Genomic DNA, 8,335 nt, shown 5'->3' with positions numbered 1-8,335 from the left:
TTTCTGGGTGACAAGATGTTAAGTTGTCCTGCTATTGTGATATGACAAGCTACTTAAATTCTCTTCCCTACATTCCATGTACACACTCTAAATAGAGAAAAATATGATGGTGCTGGAAAGAATAATGACACCATTAGAATAGTGGGTTGCATTTATTCTGTACTGATTATGGATACTTTCCTTACTAGCCATATACATTAAAAGAAAACTGTGAACCAGTAAATAAACTAGACAAACAGAAATACTGCATGATATCACTTATATGTGGGATCTTACCCCAAAAAAGTGTAACTCATAGAAACACAGAATAGAATGGGGGTTGCCAGGGTTGGAATGTGGAGGAAATAGGAAGGTCTGCTGGACCCAAAATGAAGTTCATGAGTGATTTGTGAACCACACTTGTGGTTCTGTTGACCATTCACACTGCTTCCCCAGAGTTCAAACAGCACACAGTGATTTACTGCTGATTACAATTTATTCTTTCTTTCTGCCCACCCCTCTGCATCTCTTGCCATGTGACCAGCCCACCCAACACTGTCTCAGGTTCGTGGCTGCTTCACAGAGGCCCACAGTTCCACTGGTTCCAGTCATAGGGCATGGGGATATGATGCAGATTGTGACTAATTTTCTGTCCGATTTTGTTGGCTCTGTATGGTTATATAGGGGAAAGCCAAGTTTGTCCAGAGCATGGATGTGGACAAACAACAGATGGGAGACAAGACCATGGACCCGGTACTCAGGAATGGTGGCCCCCATCCACACCTCTCCTGTATGATCCATCAGGGACCAGGACACAGGGGTCCCCTTAGGCCCCAGCAGGCAGAAGTTGGGGAAGGTCTGGGTACAGAGCTTGGTGAATCTCTGGCTACTCTCATTGCTGCCACAGAAATGCCATAATTTATTCACCAAGGCAGCATAGGTAGGATCCAGGGATGAGAGTTTAAACATCTTGGTCAATGGCTTTGGGTCTGCCATAGCCAATAGGTAAGTTCTTTGTCTCTGGAAGGGAAGGAAGCAGTTTCCTCACTGTCTCAGGCATCACATAGAGAATGCATTGTGTTTGCTTGACCTTAACAAATTTAGTGGTTACAAGATTCTGTATCACCTCATCCAGACTTTACTGCAAACTTTGGATCTGAAAAGTATTTCCAATTGATGACCTCTGATGTGCTAAGGGATTCTTGACAGTTGTTGAGATCCTTAGAATAGATTTGGTAGGTGTTGGTGTAATGATCAAAGTCATCTGCAATTTCCTACTCCTGAGGGTGGATAACCATAGTATTAAAATCAGGCCACTTGTCCACCCAGGCCTTTAGCTTGAAGGGGTTTCCCTGGTCCACATGGACAGTCCCATAAACCTTTAAGGACACAGGGAGGTTCTTCCTCAAGGATTTCTCTAACATCTGCAGCAGCTGTGGATCTTGTAAGTGGAATATCTTGGCAGGTACCTTAATTTTGGTACCAAATTTTGGTTTCCCAGCTCTCTGGTCACTGTGTTCAGGGTCTTCTCCTCTCCAGCTCAACACTTCAGGAGCACTGGTTCTTTGGGATGAGCAGGTAGAATCCTACTATATGAAATCTTTCATCTCCCAAATGTCAATTCCTTGCTCCAACTACCAAGCACTAAGGCAGCCAATGCCACTTTGGGAAATTTTGAAGGACAGATCCTCAGGACAAGTGATCCTGGCAGCTTCTATGGCCTTACCCAAAAATCCCCCAACCAGTTGTGGGTGTGCGGCAGCTGGCCACAAGCAGCAAGGCCCCTGTCTGGCTCACCAAAATTTGTTACCAAGTCCAAGCTTGTACTGCTTACAGCCCGATAGGCCAATAAATCGAAAGACGAGTTGTTGGGATGAGGAATAGCAGCTATTCAGAAAGCCAGCAGACCAAAACGATGGCGGGCTTGTGTCCCAAAGAACCATCTTCTGTAAGTTTGTTTTCTATGTCTGTGAGTCTGTTTCTGTTTTGTATATAGATTCATTTATATTATTTTTTAGAGTACACGTATAAGTGATATAATATTTATCTTTGTCTGACTTACTTCAGTTATTATGATATGCTCTAGGTCCATCCATATTGTTGCAAATGGCAATATTTCATTCTTTCTTATGGCTGAGCAATATTGCATTGTATATATACACTACTTTTTCTTAAACCAATCATTTGTTGATGGCACTTGTGTTGATCCCATGTCTTGGTTATTGTAAATAGTGTTGCTATGAACATTTGGGTGCGTGTATATTTTTGGACTAGAGTTTTCATCTTTTCAGGATATATGCCCAGGAGTGGGATTTCTGGATTATATGGTAGTTCTACTTTTAATTTTTAAAGGAACCTCTATACTGTTTCTCATAGTGGTTGCACCAATTTACATTCCCATCAACAGTGTAGGAGGGTTCTTTTTCTCCACACCCTCTCCAGCATTTATTATTTGTAGACTATTTGATGATAGGCATTCTGACCAGTGTGAAATGATACCTCATTTTGGTTTTTATTTGCATTTCTCTAATAAATAGCAATATTGAGCATATTTTCATGTACCTCTTGGCCATCTGTATGTCTTCTTTGGAGAAATGTCTATTTAGGTCTTCTGCCCACTTTTTGATTGGGTTGTTTGTTTTTCTGATATTGAGCTCCATGAGCTATTTGGATATTTTGGATATTAACCCCTTGTTGGTTGCATCATTTGCCAATATTTTTCTCCCATTCCATAGGTTGTCTTTTTGTTTTATTCATAGTTTTCTTAACTATGCAAAAGCTTTCTAGTTTGGTTAGGTCCCATTTGTTTATTTTTGCTTTTATTTCTTTTGCCTTAGGAGACTGATCTAAGAAAATATTGCTGCAATTTATGTCAGACACAAGAGGGAAGGGATATGGGGATATATGTGTATGTATAGCAGATTCACTTTGTTATACAGCAGCAACTAACACAACAATGTAAAGCAATTATACTCCAATGAAGATGTTTTAAAAAAATTTATGCCTGAGAATGTTTTGCCTATGTTTTCTTCTAGGAGATTTATGGTGTCACGTTTCATATTTAGGTCTTTAAATCATTTTGAGTTTATTTTTGTACATAGTGTGAGGAAGTGTTCTAATTTCATTGATTTACATGTACCAGTCCACCTTTCCCAACAGCACTTGCTGAAGTAGCTGTCTTTTCTTTGTTGTGTATTCTTGCCTCCTTTGTCATAGATTCTTTGAACATGGGTGTGTGGGTTTATTTCTGGTTTACTTCTCTATTCTATTCCATTGATCTGAATGTCTGTTTTTGTGCCAATACCATGCTGTTTTGACTACTGTAGCTTTGTAGTATTGTCTGAAGTCTTGGGAGGGTTATGCCTTCAGTTTTGTTCTTATTCCTCACAATGGCTTTGGAAATTCTGGGTATTTTGTAGTTCCATATAAATTTTAGGATTATTTATTCTAGTTCTGTGAAAAAATGTCATGGGTATTTTGATAGGGATCACATTAAATCTGTAGATTGCTTTGGGCAGTATGGCCATTTTAACAATATTAATTCTTCCAATCCAAGAGCATGGGGTATCTTTCCATTTCTTTGAATCATTTTCAATTTCTTTTATCAATGTTTTATAGTTTTTAGCATACGGGTATTTCACCTCCTTGGTTAAGTTTATTCTGAGGTATTTTTTGTTTTGTTTTGTTTTGTTTTGCAGTACATGGGCCCCTCACTGTTGTGGCTTCTCCTGTTGCAGAGCACAGGCTCCGGACGCGCAGGCCCAGCAGCCATGGCTCATGGGCCCAGCCGCTCCGCGGCATGTGGGATCTTCCCGGACCAGGGCACGAACCCGTGTCCCCTGCATTGGCAGGTGGACTCTCAACCACTGTGCCACCAGGGAAGCCCCTGAGGTATTTTTTTGACATGATATTAAATGGAATTTTTTTTTTAATTTTCTCTTTCTGATATTTCATTGTTAGAGTAAAGTAATGCAAGAGATTTCTGTATATTAATCTTGTATCCTGTTATCTGGCTGAATTCATCTACTAGTCCTGATTGTTTTTGTGTGGAGTCTTTAGGGTTCTCTATTTAGAGCGTCCTGTCATCTGCAAATAGTGACAGTTTTACCTCTTCCCTTACAATTTGGATACATTATCTGTCTTTTTTTTCTCTGATTGCTGTGGCTAGGACTTCCAGTACTATGTTGAATAGAAGTGTTCAGAGTGGGCATCCTTGTCTTTTTCCTGAATTTAGTGAAATGACTTTCACCTTTTCACTGTTGAGTATTATTTTGGCTGTGGGTTTGTCATAAATGGCTTTTTCATGTTGAGATATGTTCCCACTTTATTCATTTTCGTGAGAGTTTTTATCATGGGTGGATGTTGTTTGCTTTATCTGCATCTATTGAGATAATTATATGGGTTTTGCCTTTTCTTTTGTTAATACAGTGTATCACATTGATTGATTTGCATATGTTGAACCATCCTTGTGGCCCTGGAATGAATCCAACTTGCTCATAGTGTATGATCTTTTTTATGTATTGTTGCATTCAGTTTGCTAATGTTTTTGAGAATTTTTGCATCTATATTCATCAAAGATATTGGCCTGTAGTTTTCTTTTTTGGTAGTGTCTTTGTCTGGCTTTGGTATCAGGGTGCTTGTGGCTTCGTAGAATGACTTTGGTAGTGTTCCCTCTGCTCAATCTTTTGGAAGAGTTTGAGAAGGACTGGTATAAGTTCTTCTTTGTATGCTTGGCAGAATTCCCCAGTGAAGCCATTTGATCCTGAACTTTTGTTTGTAGGGAGTTTTTTTTTTTAAGTGATTCTATTTCACTTCTAGTTATCACTCTATTCAAATTATCTGTTTCTTATTGACTCAGTTTTGGCAGGCTATATGTTTTTAGAAACTTGTCCATTTCTTCTAAGTTGTCCAATTTGTTGGCATATAATTGTTATTTCTCCTCCGTCATTTCTTATTTTGTTTATTTGGGTCCTCTCTCTTTTCTTCTTGGTGAGCCTGGCCAGAGGTTTGTTGACTTTGTTTATCCTTTCAAAGAACCAGCTCTTGATTTTATTGATTTTTGTATTTTTTTAATCCCTATTTTATTTATTTTCTGATATTTATTATTTCCTTCCTTCTGCTGACTTCAGACTTTGTTTGTTCTTCTTTTTCTAATTCTTTTAGGTGGTGGGTTAAGTTATTTATTTGAGTTTTTCTTGTTTATTAAGGAAGGCCTGTATCACTAGGAACGTCCTCTAAGGACTGGTTTTGCTGCATCCCATAGATTTTGTAAGGTTGTGTTTTCATTGTCATTTGTTTAGAGGTATTTTCTGATTTCCTCTTTGATTTCATCACTGACCCATTGATTTTTTAGTAGCTGTTGTTTAGTTCCCATGTGATCATTTTTTTCCCATTTTTCTTTCTAGTTTCATATCATTGTGGTCAGAAAAGATGCTTGAAATAATTTCTATACTCTTAAATTTGTTGAGGCTTGTTTTGTGGTCTATCCTAGAGAATGTTCCATGTGCATTTGAAGAGAATGTCTATTCTGGATTTTTTTGGATGTAGTGTCGTGAAGATGTCAAGTGCAACTGGTCTATTTTGTCACTTAGGATCTCTGTTGCACTATTTTTTTTTTTATCAATAGCTCTATTTTATAGGTAGGAAAACCAGAACATTTCATGAAAAATGAAATTCAATGTACAATGCATAATATAGTCAAAGATCTAAAATGAACTGGCGTCTAAACCATTTCCCATCTTTAATCAATAAACATTATTCTCTTAAGAGGAGGTGAACAAATTATCCATATTAAAAACACTGAAAACAAACACCATTAGTAAGTACCATTAAATGATGAATAGTTCTATATCCCTCGAAGCTCTCTGGATTCTGTTAACTAGCCCTCCAAGCTAAACATAATTATGGCTTTTTTATGGCTTCATATTTCTTTACAACAGTCACTAAACTAATTTCCAATCTGGTAAACCTAAAAACTCACGCCATTTAGTTTTAAACAGAATTATCTCTTAATCATCACGCTAAAGTCATAAGAAAATAATGACACAGTCACTTGAAGGTCACCTCAGTCTACTGTTCACCATGTATCTAATCATACATCCTTAAATTAATTCCAGCAGAAAGTCTAAGGAATTCATGGATCAATCTCCCAGCACATCAGGCAGAGTGCTAATACAGTTAAAAGACAATACAGTAGAACATCTTATTTAAACTTCTGATAACAAAACAATACAGAAGCGGAAACCCTCGTGAAAATTTTTTTCTCGTTTTGGTAACAAGATCATTAATACTTTATACTTATGTGATACTGTAAGGTTTAAAGAATAAAATAAGAGAGCTCCGTAATACACTTGAAATATGAAAGACTGTACTAGAACTTACAGGCACAAAGTTGCTTAAGTTCCAGGCACGTCTAGTCAACCCATTTTTCATCAGGACAACTTCAAGGAGGCCAGCTTACAAAGAAGCCATTCTCTACAGACGGCTCTTACTCACTACATAGTTCTTAGGGTAAACATGTTTATACTTTGACTGAACTGTCACGTGGATGTTATAATCATGGTGATTGTACATCACTACTCGGTGAAATTTCTTGCCTTCTTTCATGATTTCTTCATTCTTTTCTTCAGTGGACATAAGGTTTTCTAAATAGTTTGAATCTTCTAAGTACATCTCATCTCCTGGTAAAAGCTGGATTGTTCCATCAGCAGTTAACAATGTGATTGGCAGCCATCTTTCCACCCCTTCTAATTCACGATCCAAACAAAATTCGTGCAAGTCAGAGAGAGAGGCAAAGTGTTCTAGTCTTCTTATTTCGTAGAACTGTGGAGGTGTAAGCCAAATTTCCTTTGATATGAAGCTTTCAGTTGCCTCTGACGGAGATGACCACTAGCAGTCCACCACCTCCACCAATTCGGGGAAGAGCGGCGGCGGCTCGCACAGGCAGCACAGAAAGAAGGTGATCTCGAAGTGGCGGCCACGGCGCTGCATGAAAGGCGTGAGCCAGGCGCTCCAGTCGTGCAGCGCCCAGATGTCGGGAGTGCAGTCTAGGTGAGCGCACAGGCGCAGGAAGTGCTGCGGATCTCGGCGGACGCGGGCGCGCCAGTCGGCCAGGGCCGGCGGCGGCGCGAGGGCGCGGCCGGGCTCCTGGGCCGCCTCTGTTGGACTATTGACTTTCTCTCTGGAAGATCTGTCCATTGATGTCAGGGAAGTGTTAAAGACTCCTACTATTTTTGTACTCCTGTTAATTTCTCCCTCTATGTCTATTAGTGTTTATTTTATGTACTTAGGTTCTTCTGTATTGGGTGCATATGTGTTAATGAGGGTCATATTCTCTTCCTGTATTGATCCATTTATCATTATATAGTATCCTTCTTTGTCTTTTTTTATGGACTTTTTAAAAAAGTTTGCCTGATATGAGTATTGCTACCCCTGCTTTCTTGTCATTTCCATTTGCATGAAACATCTTTTTCCATCCCCTAACTTTCAATTTATGAAAACTTTTGCCCAGAAATGAGTCTCTTGGAGGCAGCATATTGTAGGTTCTTGTTTTTTTCTCCAATCTGCCACTCTATGTCTTTTGATTGGAGCATTTAGTCCATTGATATTTAAGGTAATTATTAATAAGTATGTATTTATTGCATTTTTAAGCCTTGTTTTCTGGTTGATTTTGTAGTTCTTTGTTCACTTCTTCTTCTTTTTTGTTTTTCCTTATGTGGTTTGATGGTTTTTCCATTGTAGTGTGCTTGGGTTCCTTTCTTTTTTTGTGTGAATCTATTATATGTTTTTTATTTGTGCTTATGATGGAGTTCAAGTATGTTGAGCCATCTCTATATCTGTTTGCTTTAAACTGATAATCATTCAAGTTCAAACATATTCTGAAAGATCTACATTTTTATACTCCCCTCCCCACATTTTGATGCCCTGTTTTACATCTTCATGTTTACCCTTTTACTGTTCATTGTACTTATAATCGTTTTTATAATTTTTTTGATTTTTTTAAACCTATGTACTGGCTTATTTGAGTGATCTTCCATGCTTTTATATAGTTGCGTTTCCTACTGTGATTTTCTCTTTCCTACAGATTCTTTCTTCTTTTTTATTTAGAGAAGACCTTTCAACATTTCTTTTAGGTTAAGTTTAGTATTTCCGTATTCTTTCAGTTTTTGCTTGTTTGAGAAATTCTGGATAGAATATCCTAGGTTGCAGGTTTTTCCCTTTCAAGACTTAGAATATATCATGCCACTCCCTTCTGGCCTGCAAAGTTTCTGTAGAGAAACCAGCTGATAGCCTCATGGGAGTTCGATTGTAACTGACTGTTTTTCTCTTGCTACCTTTAGAATCTTATCTTTAACTT

At 38.3% G+C, this 8,335-nt stretch overlaps 2 pseudogenes; both read right to left on the bottom strand.

Moving 5' to 3' along the window:
* Window positions 1-556: 556 nt before the first annotated feature.
* LOC132427906 (glycine N-phenylacetyltransferase pseudogene) lies at window positions 557-5,964 on the bottom strand (annotated as a pseudogene).
* Window positions 5,965-6,104: 140 nt separating this feature from the next.
* LOC132427905 (acyl-coenzyme A diphosphatase NUDT19-like) lies at window positions 6,105-7,176 on the bottom strand (annotated as a pseudogene).
* Window positions 7,177-8,335: the final 1,159 nt, after the last annotated feature.

This window comes from Delphinus delphis, chromosome 7 (genome assembly GCF_949987515.2).
Source record: "Delphinus delphis chromosome 7, mDelDel1.2, whole genome shotgun sequence".
NCBI classification, from domain to species: domain Eukaryota; kingdom Metazoa; phylum Chordata; class Mammalia; order Artiodactyla; family Delphinidae; genus Delphinus; species Delphinus delphis.
This window is presented reverse-complemented; position numbering and strand designations above follow the sequence as displayed.